The 15,215-nt window shown below is 42.1% G+C and overlaps 4 non-coding genes across 4 annotated transcripts; all 4 read left to right on the top strand.

Moving 5' to 3' along the window:
* Positions 1–622: 622 nt before the first annotated feature.
* trnae-uuc lies at positions 623–694 on the top strand. The gene has a single exon. It is a non-coding gene; the product is annotated as a tRNA-Glu (tRNA).
* Positions 695–1,280: 586 nt separating this feature from the next.
* Positions 1,281–1,352, top strand: trnae-uuc. The gene has a single exon. It is a non-coding gene; the product is annotated as a tRNA-Glu (tRNA).
* Positions 1,353–2,589: 1,237 nt separating this feature from the next.
* Positions 2,590–2,661, top strand: trnae-uuc. The gene has a single exon. It is a non-coding gene; the product is annotated as a tRNA-Glu (tRNA).
* Positions 2,662–3,137: 476 nt separating this feature from the next.
* On the top strand, positions 3,138–3,209 carry trnae-uuc. Its single transcript has one exon. It is a non-coding gene; the product is annotated as a tRNA-Glu (tRNA).
* The last annotated feature ends 12,006 nt before the right edge of the window (positions 3,210–15,215 follow it).

Genomic DNA, 15,215 nt, shown 5'->3' with positions numbered 1-15,215 from the left:
ACCCAGGTGGCTGTGTTCAACTCCCGGTATGGGAAAGAACATATTTTCTTTAGGTACCCACTTGTGTAACAACAGATGCAGCAGTTTCTCACAACACAAAAATATTCCCTCAGCAACAGGAAATGTGACTTGTTATGTAGATTAAAATTATACAAGGCTTTTTAAACGTTGAATACACTTCATGGCTGCATTTCTTGCTCTGCAGTAAAATTCATGCAACAACAGGAGGATCAAATTAACATATGCATCTGAAACAGAAAACCAAGGAACCTTTTTGTTGACAGACGCCATGACTGTGTACACTGTTCTAGCTGTGACCTGACTTCAGCTTAGACGTGGGGCCAGTGGCGCAATGGATAACGTGTCTGACTACGGATCAGAAGATTCTAGGTTCGACTCCTGGCTGGCTCAATACTTTATTTAATTGACTGAAATCAAGCTGGGAATGATACTGTATACCTTTCAGTGCTTCTGGCTGTTCTCACTTCAAACACATTTTAGACAGATTTCATCTGGACATTCCCCAACATCTCTGAGAAAAAAAGATGTAGTTTTTGAATCCAACAGGCATGATGTCAACATTTAAAGATTTGTCTGTGATGTCTATTATAAGTATGTGTCTTCCCATATGGTCTAGCGGTTAGGATTCCTGGTTTTCACCCAGGTGGCCCGGGTTCAACTCCCGGTATGGGAAAGGATATGTTTTCGTTTGGTACGCACTTGTGTACCAACAGATGCAGCATTTTCACACAACAAAACCATATTCCCTCAGCAACAGGAAATGTGACATGTTATGTAGATTCAAATTATACAAAGCTTTTTAAACGTTGAATAAACTTCATGGCTGCATTTCTTGCTCTGCAGTAAAATTCATGCAACAACAGGAGGATCAAATTAAGATATTCATCTGAAACAGAAAACCAAGGAACCTTGTTGTTGACAGATGCTATGACTGTGTACACTGGTCTAGCTGTGACCTGACTTTAGCTTAGACGTGGGGCCAGTGGTGCAATGGATAACGTGTCTGACTACGGATCAGAAGATTCTAGGTTCGAATCCTGGCTGGCTCAATACTTTATTTAATTGACTGAAATCAAGCTCGGAATGATACTGTATATCTTTCAGTGCTTCTGGCTGTTCTCACTTTAAACACATTTTAGATGGATTTCATCTGGACATTCCCCAACATCTCTGAGAAAAAAGATGTAGTTTTTGAATCCAACAGGCATAATGTCAACATTTAAAGATTTGTCTGTGATGTGTATTTTAAGTATGTGTCTTCCCATATGGTCCAGCGGTTAGGATTCCTGGTTTTCACCCAGGTGGCCCGGGTTCAACTCCCGGTATGGGAAAGAATAACTCATCGTTAGGTACGCACTTGTGTAACAACAGATTCAGCAGTTTCACAAAACAGTATTCCCTCAGCAACAGCAAATGTGACATGTCATGTAGATTCCAATTATACAAGGCTTTTTAAACGATGAATACACTTCATGGCTGCATTTCTTGCTCTGCAGTAAAATTCATGCAACAACAGGAGGATCAAATTAAGATATGCATCTGAAACAGAAAACCAAGGAACCTTGTTGTTGACAGACGCCATGACTGTATACACTGGTCTAGCTGTGACCTGACTTCAGCGTAGACGTGGTGCCAGTGGTGCAATGGATAACTTGTCTGACTATGGATCAGAAGATTCTAGGTTCAACTCCTGGCTGGCTCAATACTTTATTTAATTGACTGAAATCAAGCTGGGAATGATACTGTATACCTTTCAGTGCTTTTGGCTGTTCTCACTTCAAACACATTTTAGACGGATTTCATCTGGACATTCCCCAACATCTCTGAGGTTAAAAGATGTCGCTTTTAAATCCAACAGGCATGATGTCAACATTTAAAGATTTGTCTGTGATGTGTATTTTAAGTGTCTTCCCATATGGTCTAGCGGTTAGGATTCCTGGTTTTCACCCAGGTGGCCTGGGTTCAACTCCCGGTATGGGAAAGATCATCTTATCGTTAGTTACTCATTTGTGTAACAACAGATGCAGCAGTTTCACACAACACAACAATATTCCCTCAGCAACAGGAAATGTGACTTGTTATGTAGATTCAAATTATATAAGGCTTTTTAAACGTTGAATACACTTCATGGCTGCATTTCTTGCTCTGCAGTAAAATTCATGCAACAGCAGGAGGATCAAATTAAGATATGCATCTGAAACAGAAAACCAAGGAACCTTGTTTTTGACAGATGCTATGACTGTGTACACTGGTCTAGCTGTGACCTGACTTTAGCTTAGACGTGGGGCCAGTGGCGCAATGGATAACGTGTCTGACTACGGATCAGAAGATTCTAGGTTCGACTCCTGGCTGGCTCAATACTTTATTTAATTGACTGAAATCAAGCTCGGAATGATACTGTATATCTTTCAGTGCTTCTGGCTGTTCTCACTTTAAACACATTTTAGATGGATTTCATCTGGACATTCCCCAACATCTCTGAGAAAAAAAGATGATGCTTTTAAATCCAACAGGCATAATGTCAACATTTAAAGATTTGTCTGTGATGTGTATTTTAAGTTTTTGTCTTCCCATATGGTCTAGCGGTTAGGATTCCTGGTTTTCAACCAGGTGGCCCGGGTTCAACTCCCGGTATGGGAAAGATCATCTTATCGTTAGGTACTCATTTGTGTAACAACAGATGCAGCAGTTTCACACAACAATATTCCCTCAGCAACAGGAAATGTGACTTGTTATGTAGATTCAAATTATATAAGGCTTTTTAAACGTTGAATACACTTCATGGCTGCATTTCTTGCTCTGCAGTAAAATTCATGCAACAACAGGAGGATCAAATTAAGATATGCATCTGAAACAGAAAACCAAGGAACCTTGTTGTTGACAGACGCCATGACTGTGTACACTGGTCTAGCTGTGACCTGACTTCAGCTTAGACGTGGTGCCAGTGGCGAAATGGATAACGTGTCTGACTACAGATCAGAAGATTCTAGGTTTGACTCCTGGCTGGCTCAATACTTTATTTAATTGACTGAAATCAAGCTGGGAATGATACTGTATACAGGCATAATGTCAACATTTAAAGATTTGTCTGTGATGTGTATTTTAAGTATGTTTCTTCCCATATGGTCTAGCGGTTAGGATTCCTGGTTTTCACCCAGGTGGCCCGGGTTCAACTCCCGGTATGGGAAAGATCATCTTATCGTTAGGTACTCATTTGTGTAACAACAGATGCAGCAGTTTCACACAACACAACAAAATTCCCTCAGCAACAGGAAATGTGACTTGTTATGTAGATTAAAATTATACAAAGCTTTTTAAACGTTGAATACACTTCATGGCTGCATTGCTTGCTCTGCAGTAAAATTCATGCAACAACAGGAGGATCAAATTAAGATATGCATCTGAAACAGAAAACCAAGGAACCTTTTTGTTGACAGACGCCATGACTGTGTACACTGTTCTAGCTGTGACCTGACTTCAGCTTATACGTGGGGCCAGGGCCGCAATGGATAATGTGTCTGACTACAGAGCAGAAGATTCTAGGTTCGATTCCTGGCTGGCTCAATACTTTGTTTAATTGACTGAAATCAAGCTGGGAATGATACTGTATACCTTTCAGTGCTTTTGGCTGTTCTCACTTCAAACACATTTTAGACGGATTTCATCTGGACATTCCCCAACAGCTCTGAGAAAAAAAGATGTAGCTTTTAAATCAAACAGGCATAATGTCAACATTTAAAGAATTGTCTGTGATGTGTATTTTAAGTATGTGTCTTCCCATATGGTCTAGCGGTTAGGATTCCTGGTTTTCACCCAGGTGGCACGGGTTCAACTCCCGGTATGGGAAAGAATATATTTTCGTTAGGTACCCACTTGTGTAACAACAGATGCAGCAGTTTCTCACAACACAACAATATTCCCTCAGCAACAGGAAATGTGACTTGTTATGTAGATTCAAATTATACAAGGGTTTTTAAACGTTGAATAGGATTCCTGGTTTTCACCCAGGTGGCCTAGGTTCAACTCCCGGTATAAGAAAGAATAACTTGTCGTTAGGTACGCACTTGTGTAACAACAGATGCAGCAGTTTCACAAAACAATATTCCCTCAGCAACAGGAAATGTCACATGTTATGTAGATTCATATTATATAACGTTTTTTAAACGTTGAATACACTTCATGGCTGCATTTCTTGCTCTGCAGTAAAATTCATGCAACAACAGGAGGATCAAATTAAGATATGCATCTGAAACAGAAAACCAAGGAACCTTGTTCTTGACAGACGCTATGACTGTGTACACTGGTCTAGCTGTGACCTGACTTAAGCTTAGACGTGGGTCCAGTGGCGCAATGGATAACGTGTCTGACTACGGATCAGAAGATTCTACGTTCGACTCCTGGCTGGCTCATTACTTTATTTAATTGACTGAAATCAAGCTGGGAATGATACTGTATACCTTTCAGTGCTTCTGGCTGTTCTCACTTCAAAACACATTTTAGACGGATTTCATCTGGACATTCCCCAACATCTCTGAGAAAAAAAGATGTAGCTTTGAAATCCAACAGGCATAATGTCAACATTTAAAGATTTGTCTGTGATGTGTATTTTAAGTATGTGTCTTCCCATATGGTCTAGCGGTTAGGATTCCTGGTTTTCACACAGGTGGCCTGGGTTCAACTCCCGGTATGGTAAAGATCATCTTATCGTTAGGTACCCACTTGTGTAATAACAGATGCAGCAGTTTCACACAACACAACAATATTCCCTCAGCAACAGGAAATGTGACGTGTTATGTATAAAAGCCTCTGCTAAATGGCATTTATTATTATTATTATTATTATGTATATACAAAGCTTTTTAAACGTTGAATACACTTCATGGCTGCATTTCTTGCTCTGCAGTAAAATTCATGCAACAACAGGAGGATCAAATTAACATATGCATCTGAAACAGAAAACCAAGGAACCTTGTTGTTGACAGACGCCATGACTGTGTAAACTGGTCTAGCTTTGACCTGACTTCAGCTTAGACGTGGGGACAGTGGAGCATTGGATAACGTGTCTGACTATGAATCAGAATATTCTAGGTTCGACTCCTGGCTGGTTCAATACTTTGTTTAATTGACTGAAATCAAGCAGGGAATTATACTGTATACCTTTCAGTGCTTCTGGCTGTTCTCACTTCAAACACACTTTAGACGGATTTCATCTGGACATTCCCCAACATCTCTGAGAAAAAAAAGATGTAGCTTTTAAATCCTACAGGCATGATGTCAACATTTAAAGATTTGTCTGTGATGTGTATTTTAAGTATGTGTCTTCCCATATGGTCTAGCGGTTAGGATTCCTGGTTTTCACCCAGGTGGCCTGGGTTCAACTCCCGGTATGGGAAAGAGTAACTTGTCATTAGGTACGCACTTGTGTAACAACAGATGCAGTACTTTCACACAACACAACAATATTCACTCAGCAACAGGAAATGTGACATGTTATGTAGATTCATATTATATAATGTTTTTTAAACGTTGAATACACTTCATGGCTGCATTTCTTGCTCTGCAGTAAAATTCATGCAACAACAGGAGGATCAAATTAAGATATGCATCTGAAACAGAAAACCAAGGAACCTTTTTGCTGACAGACGCCATGACTGTGTACACTGTTCTAGCTGTGACCTGACTTCAGGTTTGACGTGGGGCCAGTGGCGCAATGGATAACGTTTCTGACTACGGATCAGAAGATTCTAGGTTCGACTCTTGGCTGGCTCAATACTTTATTTAATTGACTGAAATCAAGCTGGGAATGATACTGTATACCTTTCAGTGCATCTGGCTGTTCTCACTTCAAACACATCTTAGACAGATTTCATCTGGACATTCCCCAACATCTCTGAGAAAAAAAGATGTAGTTTTTGAATCAAACAGGCATGATGTCAACATTTAAAGATTTGTCTGTGATGTGTATTTTAAGTATGTGTCTTCCCATATGGTCTAGCGGTTAGGATTCCTGGTTTTCACCCAGGTGGCCTGGGTTCAACTCCCGGTATGGGAAAGAATAACTTGTCATTAGGTACGCACTTGTGTAACAACAGATGCAGTACTTTCACACAACACAACAATATTCACTCAGCAACAGGAAATGTGACATGTTATGTAGATTCATATTATATAATGTTTTTTAAACGTTGAATACACTTCATGGCTGCATTTCTTGCTCTGCAGTAAAATTCATGCAACAACAGGAGGATCAAATTAAGATATGCATCTGAAACAGAAAACCAAGGAACCTTGTTGTTGACAGACGCCATGACTGTGTACACTGGTCTAGCTGTGACCTGACTTCAGCTTAGACGTGGGGCCAGTGGCGCAATGGATAACGTGTCTGACTACGGATCAGAAGATTCTAGGTTCGACTCCTGGCTGGCTCAATACTTTATTTAATTGACTGAAATCAAGCTGGGAATGATACTGTATACCTTTCAGTGCTTCTGGCTGTTCTCACTTCAAACACATTTTAGACAGATTTCATCTGGACATTCCCCAACATCTCTGAGAAAAAAAGATGTAGTTTTTGAATCAAACAGGCATGATGTCAACATTTAAAGATTTGTCTGTGATGTGTATTTTAAGTATGTGTCTTCCCATATGGTCTAGCGGTTAGGATTCCTGGTTTTCACCCAGGTGGCCTGGGTTCAACTCCCGGTATGGGAAAGAATAACTTGTCATTAGGTACGCACTTGTGTAACAACAGATGCAGTACTTTCACACAACACAACAATATTCACTCAGCAACAGGAAATGTGACATGTTATGTAGATTCATATTATATAATGTTTTTTAAACGTTGAATACACTTCATGGCTGCATTTCTTGCTCTGCAGTAAAATTCATGCAACAACAGGAGGATCAAATTAAGATATGCATCTGAAACAGAAAACCAAGGAACCTTGTTGTTGACAGACGCCATGACTGTGTACACTGGTCTAGCTGTGACCTGACTTCAGCTTAGACGTGGGGCCAGTGGCGCAATGGATAACGTGTCTGACTACGGATCAGAAGATTCTAGGTTCGACTCCTGGCTGGCTCAATACTTTATTTAATTGACTGAAATCAAGCTGGGAATGATACTGTATACCTTTCAGTGCTTCTGGCTGTTCTCACTTCAAACACATTTTAGACAGATTTCATCTGGACATTCCCCAACATCTCTGAGAAAAAAAGATGTAGTTTTTGAATCCAACAGGCATGATGTCAACATTTAAAGATTTGTCTGTGATGTGTATTTTAAGTATGTGTCTTCCCATATGGTCTAGCGGTTAGGATTCCTGGTTTTCACCCAGGTGGCCTGTGTTCAACTCCCGGTATGGGAAAGAATAACTTGTCATTAGGTACGCACTTGTGTAACAAAAGATGCAGCAGTTTCTCAGAACACAACAGTATTCCCTCAGGAAATGTTAAATTTTATGTAGATTCAAATTATACAAGGGTTTTTAAACGTTGAATAGGATTCCTGGTTTTCACCCAGGTGGTATGGGAAATAATATCTTTTCGTAAGGTACCCACTTGTGTAACAACAGATGCAGCAGTTTCTCACAACACAACAATATTCCCTCAGCAACAGGAAATGTGACAAGTTATGTAGATTCAAATTATACAAGGCTTTTTTAAACGTTGAATAGGATTCCTGGTTTTCACCCAGGTGGCCTAGGTTCAACTCCCGGTATCAGAAAGAATAACTTGTCGTTAGGTACGCACTTGTGTAACAACAGATGCAGCAGTTTCACAAAACAATATTCCCTCAGCAACAGGAAATGTGACATGTCATGTAGATTCAAATTATACAAGGCTTTTTAAACGTTGAATTCACTTAATGGTTGCATTTCTTGCTCTGCAGTAAAATTCATGCAACAACAGGAGGATCAAATTAAGATATGCATCTGAAACAGAAAACCGAGGAACCTTGTTGTTGACAGACGCCAAGACTGTGTACATTTGTCTAGCTGTGACCTGACTTCAGCTTAGACGTGGTGCCAGTGAGGGTAGGCAACAACATCTCCTCCCGCTGATCCTCAACACGGGGCCCCACAAGGGTGCGTTCTGAGCCCTCTCCTGTACTCCCTGTTCACCCACGACTGCGTGGCCACGCACGCCTCCAACTCAATCATCAAGTTTGCGGACGACACAACAGTGGTAGGCTTGATTACCAACAACGACGAGACGGCCTACAGGGAGGAGGTGAGGGCCCTCGGAGTGTGGTGTCAGGAAAATAACCTCACACTCAACGTCAACAAAACTAAGGAGATGATTGTGGACTTCAGGAAACAGCAGAGGAACACCCCTATCCACATCGATGGAACAGTAGTGGAGAGGGTAGCTAGTTTTAAGTTCCTCGGCATACACATCACAGACAATCTGAATTGGTCCACTCACACTGACAGCGTCGTGAAGAAGGCGCAGCAGCGCCTATTCAACCTCAAGAGGCTGAAGAAATTCGGCTTGTCACCAAAAGCACTCACAAACTTCTACAGATGCACAATCGAGAGCATCCTGGCGGGCTGTATCACCGCCTGGTACGGCAACTGCTCCGCCCTCAACCGTAAGGCTCTCCAGAGGGTAGTGAGGACTGCACAACGCATCACCGGGGGCAAACTACCTGCCCCCCAGGACACCTACACCACCCGTTGTTACAGGAAGGCCATAAAGATCATCAAGGACATCAACCACCCGAACCACTGCCTGTTCACCCCGCTATCATCCAGAAGGCGAGGTCAGTACAGGTGCATCAAAGCTGGGACCGAGAGACTGAAAAACAGCTTCTATCTCAAGGCCATCAGACTGTTAAACAGCCACCACTAACATTGAGTGGCTGCTGCCAACACACTGTCATTGACACTGACCCAACTCCAGCCATTTTAATAATGGGAATTGATGGGAAATGATGTAAATATATCACTAGCCACTTTAAACAATGCTACCTTATATGTATGGGAAAGAATATATTTTCGTAGGGTATCCACTTGTGTAACAACAGATGCAGCAGTTTCTCACAACACAACAATATTCCCTCAGCAACAGGAAATGTGACATGTTATGTAGATTCAAATTATACAAGGGTTTTTAAACGTTGAATACACTTCATGGCTGCATTTATTTCTCTGCAGTAAAATTCATGCAACACCAGGAGGATCAAATTAAGATATGCATCTGAAACAGAAAACCAAGGAACCTTGTTGTTGACAGACGCTATGACTGTGTACACTGGTCTAGCTGTGACCTGACTTAAGCTCAGACATGGGGCCAGTGGCGCAATGGATAACGTGTCTTACTACTGATCAGAAGATTCTAGGTTCGACTCCTGGCTGGCTCATTACTTTATTTAATTGACTGAAATCAAGCTGGGAATGATACTGTAAACCTTTCAGTGCTTCTGGCTGTTCTCACTTCAAACACATTTTAGACGGATTTCATCTGGACATTCCCCGACATCTCTGAGAAAAAAAGATTTAGCTTTTAAATACAACAGGCATGATGTCAACATTTAAAGATTTGTCTGTGATGTGTATTTTAAGTATGTGTCTTCCCATATGGTCTAGCGGTTAGGATTCCTGGTTTTCACCCAGGTGGCCTGTGTTCAACTCCCGGTATGGGAAAGAATAACTTGTCATTAGGTACGCACTTGTGTAACAAAAGATGCAGCAGTTTCTCAGAACACAACAGTATTCCCTCAGGAAATGTTAAATTTTATGTAGATTCAAATTATACAAGGGTTTTTAAACGTTGAATAGGATTCCTGGTTTTCACCCAGGTGGTATGGGAAATAATATCTTTTCGTAAGGTACCCACTTGTGTAACAACAGATGCAGCAGTTTCTCACAACACAACAATATTCCCTCAGCAACAGGAAATGTGACAAGTTATGTAGATTCAAATTATACAAGGCTTTTTAAACGTTGAATAGGATTCCTGGTTTTCACCCAGGTGGCCTAGGTTCAACTCCCGGTATCAGAAAGAATAACTTGTCGTTAGGTACGCACTTGTGTAACAACAGATGCAGCAGTTTCACAAAACAATATTCCCTCAGCAACAGGAAATGTGACATGTCATGTAGATTCAAATTATACAAGGCTTTTTAAACGTTGAATTCACTTAATGGTTGCATTTCTTGCTCTGCAGTAAAATTCATGCAACAACAGGAGGATCAAATTAAGATATGCATCTGAAACAGAAAACCGAGGAACCTTGTTGTTGACAGACGCCAAGACTGTGTACATTTGTCTAGCTGTGACCTGACTTCAGCTTAGACGTGGTGCCAGTGAGGGTAGGCAACAACATCTCCTCCCCGCTGATCCTCAACACGGGGCCCCACAAGGGTGCGTTCTGAGCCCTCTCCTGTACTCCCTGTTCACCCACGACTGCGTGGCCACGCACGCTCCAACTCAATCATCAAGTTTGCGGACGACACAACAGTGGTAGGCTTGATTACCAACAACGACGAGACGGCCTACAGGGAGGAGGTGAGGGCCCTCGGAGTGTGGTGTCAGGAAAATAACCTCACACTCAACGTCAACAAAACTAAGGAGATGATTGTGGACTTCAGGAAACAGCAGAGGGAACACCCCTATCCACATCGATGGAACAGTAGTGGAGAGGGTAGCTAGTTTTAAGTTCCTCGGCATACACATCACAGACAATCTGAATTGGTCCACTCACACTGACAGCGTCGTGAAGAAGGCGCAGCAGCGCCTATTCAACCTCAGGAGGCTGAAGAAATTCGGCTTGTCACCAAAAGCACTCACAAACTTCTACAGATGCACAATCGAGAGCATCCTGGCGGGCTGTATCACCGCCTGGTACGGCAACTGCTCCGCCTCAACCGTAAGGCTCTCCAGAGGGTAGTGAGGACTGCACAACGCATCACCGGGGGCAAACTACCTGCCCCCAGGACACCTACACCACCCGTTGTTACAGGAAGGCCATAAAGATCATCAAGGACATCAACCACCCGAACCACTGCCTGTTCACCCCGCTATCATCCAGAAGGCGAGGTCAGTACAGGTGCATCAAAGCTGGGACCGAGAGACTGAAAAACAGCTTCTATCTCAAGGCCATCAGACTGTTAAACAGCCACCACTAACATTGAGTGGCTGCTGCCAACACACTGTCATTGACACTGACCCAACTCCAGCCATTTTAATAATGGGAATTGATGGGAAATGATGTAAATATATCACTAGCCACTTTAAACAATGCTACCTTATATGTATGGGAAAGAATATATTTTCGTAGGGTATCCACTTGTGTAACAACAGATGCAGCAGTTTCTCACAACACAACAATATTCCCTCAGCAACAGGAAATGTGACATGTTATGTAGATTCAAATTATACAAGGGTTTTTAAACGTTGAATACACTTCATGGCTGCATTTATTTCTCTGCAGTAAAATTCATGCAACACCAGGAGGATCAAATTAAGATATGCATCTGAAACAGAAAACCAAGGAACCTTGTTGTTGACAGACGCTATGACTGTGTACACTGGTCTAGCTGTGACCTGACTTAAGCTCAGACATGGGGCCAGTGGCGCAATGGATAACGTGTCTTACTACTGATCAGAAGATTCTAGGTTCGACTCTGGCTGGCTCATTACTTTATTTAATTGACTGAAATCGAGCTGGGAATGATACTGTAAACCTTTCAGTGCTTCTGGCTGTTCTCACTTCAAACACATTTTAGACGGATTTCATCTGGACATTCCCGACATCTCTGAGAAAAAAGATTTAGCTTTTAAATACAACAGGCATGATGTCAACATTTAAAGATTTGTCTGTGATGTGTATTTTAAGTATGTGTCTTCCCATATGGTCTAGCGGTTAGGATTCCTGGTTTTCACCCAGGTGGCCTGTGTTCAACTCCCGGTATGGGAAAGAATAACTTGTCATTAGGTACGCACTTGTGTAACAAAAGATGCAGCAGTTTCTCAGAACACAACAGTATTCCCCTCAGGAAATGTTAAATTTTATGTAGATTCAAATTATACAAGGGTTTTTAAACGTTGAATAGATTCCTGGTTTTCACCCAGGTGGTATGGGAAATAATATCTTTCGTAAGGTACCCACTTGTGTAACAACAGATGCAGCAGTTTCTCACAACACAACAATATTCCTCAGCAACAGGAAATGTGACAAGTTATGTAGATTCAAATTATACAAGGCTTTTTAAACGTTGAATAGGATTCCTGGTTTTCACCCAGGTGGCCTAGGTTCAACTCCCGGTATCAGAAAGAATAACTTGTCGTTAGGTACGCACTTGTGTAACAACAGATGCAGCAGTTTCACAAAACAATATTCCCTCAGCAACAGGAAATGTGACATGTCATGTAGATTCAAATTATACAAGGCTTTTTAAACGTTGAATTCACTTAATGGTTGCATTTCTTGCTCTGCAGTAAAATTCATGCAACAACAGGAGGATCAAATTAAGATATGCATCTGAAACAGAAAACCGAGGAACCTTGTTGTTGACAGACGCCAAGACTGTGTACATTTGTCTAGCTGTGACCTGACTTCAGCTTAGACGTGGTGCCAGTGAGGGTAGGCAACAACATCTCCTCCCCGCTGATCCTCAACACGGGGGCCCCACAAGGGTGCGTTCTGAGCCCTCTCCTGTACTCCCTGTTCACCCACGACTGCGTGGCCACGCACGCCTCCAACTCAATCATCAAGTTTGCGGACGACACAACAGTGGTAGGCTTGATTACCAACAACGACGAGACGGCCTACAGGGAGGAGGTGAGGGCCCTCGGAGTGTGGTGTCAGGAAAATAACCTCACACTCAACGTCAACAAAACTAAGGAGATGATTGTGGACTTCAGGAAACAGCAGAGGGAACACCCCCCTATCCACATCGATGGAACAGTAGTGGAGAGGGTAGCTAGTTTTAAGTTCCTCGGCATACACATCACAGACAATCTGAATTGGTCCACTCACACTGACAGCGTCGTGAAGAAGGCGCAGCAGCGCCTATTCAACCTCAGGAGGCTGAAGAAATTCGGCTTGTCACCAAAAGCACTCACAAACTTCTACAGATGCACAATCGAGAGCATCCTGGCGGGCTGTATCACCGCCTGGTACGGCAACTGCTCCGCCCTCAACCGTAAGGCTCTCCAGAGGGTAGTGAGGACTGCACAACGCATCACCGGGGGCAAACTACCTGCCCTCCAGGACACCTACACCACCCGTTGTTACAGGAAGGCCATAAAGATCATCAAGGACATCAACCACCCGAACCACTGCCTGTTCACCCCGCTATCATCCAGAAGGCGAGGTCAGTACAGGTGCATCAAAGCTGGGACCGAGAGACTGAAAAACAGCTTCTATCTCAAGGCCATCAGACTGTTAAACAGCCACCACTAACATTGAGTGGCTGCTGCCAACACACTGTCATTGACACTGACCCAACTCCAGCCATTTTAATAATGGGAATTGATGGGAAATGATGTAAATATATCACTAGCCACTTTAAACAATGCTACCTTATATGTATGGGAAAGAATATATTTTCGTAGGGTATCCACTTGTGTAACAACAGATGCAGCAGTTTCTCACAACACAACAATATTCCCTCAGCAACAGGAAATGTGACATGTTATGTAGATTCAAATTATACAAGGGTTTTTAAACGTTGAATACACTTCATGGCTGCATTTATTTCTCTGCAGTAAAATTCATGCAACACCAGGAGGATCAAATTAAGATATGCATCTGAAACAGAAAACCAAGGAACCTTGTTGTTGACAGACGCTATGACTGTGTACACTGGTCTAGCTGTGACCTGACTTAAGCTCAGACATGGGGCCAGTGGCGCAATGGATAACGTGTCTTACTACTGATCAGAAGATTCTAGGTTCGACTCCTGGCTGGCTCATTACTTTATTTAATTGACTGAAATCAAGCTGGGAATGATACTGTAAACCTTTCAGTGCTTCTGGCTGTTCTCACTTCAAACACATTTTAGACGGATTTCATCTGGACATTCCCCGACATCTCTGAGAAAAAAAGATTTAGCTTTTAAATACAACAGGCATGATGTCAACATTTAAAGATTTGTCTGTGATGTGTGTATAAACTATGTGTCTTCCCATATGGTCTAGCGGTTAGGATTCCTGGTTTTCACCCAGGTGGCCCGGTTTGACTCCCGGTATGGGAAAGAATATCTTGTCATTAGGTAAGCACTACTGTAACAAAATATGCAGTGGTTTCACACAACACAACAGTATTCCCTCAGCAACAGGAAATGTTACCTTTATGTAGATTCATATTATACAAGAGTTTTTAAACGTTGAATACACTTCATGGCTGCATTTCTTGCTCTGCAGTAAAATTCATGCAACAACAGGAGGATCAAATTAAGATATGCATCTGAAACAGAAAACCAAGGAACCTTGATGTTGACAGACGCCATGACTGTGTACACTGGTCTAGCTGTGACCTGACTTCAGTTTAGACGTGTGGCCAGTGGCGCAATGGATAACGTGTCTGACTACGGATCAGAAGATTCTAGGTTCAACTCCTGGCTGGCTCAATACTTTGTTTAATTGACTGAAATCAAGCAGGGAATGATACTGTATTAAAAAAAGATGTAGCTTTTAAATCAAACAGGCATAATGTCAACATTTAAAGATTTGACTGTGATGTGTATTTTAAGTATGTTTCTTCCCATATGGTCTAGCGGTAAGGATTCCTGGTTTTCACCCAGGTGGCCAGGTTTCAATTCCCGGTATGGGAAAGAATATATTGTCGTTAGGTACGTACTTGTGTAACAACAGATGCAGCAGTTTCTCACAACACAACAATATTCCCTCAGCAACAGGAAATGTGACTTGTTATGTAGATTCAAATTATACATGGCTTTTTAAACGTTGAATACACTTCATGGCTGCATTTCTTGCTCTGCAGTAAAATTCATGCAACAACAGGAGGATCAAATTAAGATATGCATCTGAAACAGAAAACCAAGGAACCTTGTTGTTGACAGACTCATGACTGTGTACACTGGTCTAGCTGTGACCTGACTTCAGCTTAGACATGGGGCCAGTGGCGCAATGGATAACGTGTCTGACTACGGATCAGAAGATTCTAGGTTCGACTCCTGGCTGGCTCAATACTTTGTTTAATTGACTGAAATCAAGCAGGGAA

Source organism: Oncorhynchus gorbuscha, unplaced genomic scaffold, assembly GCF_021184085.1.
Source record: "Oncorhynchus gorbuscha isolate QuinsamMale2020 ecotype Even-year unplaced genomic scaffold, OgorEven_v1.0 Un_scaffold_3725, whole genome shotgun sequence".
Taxonomy (NCBI): Eukaryota; Metazoa; Chordata; class Actinopteri; order Salmoniformes; family Salmonidae; genus Oncorhynchus; species Oncorhynchus gorbuscha.
This window is presented reverse-complemented; position numbering and strand designations above follow the sequence as displayed.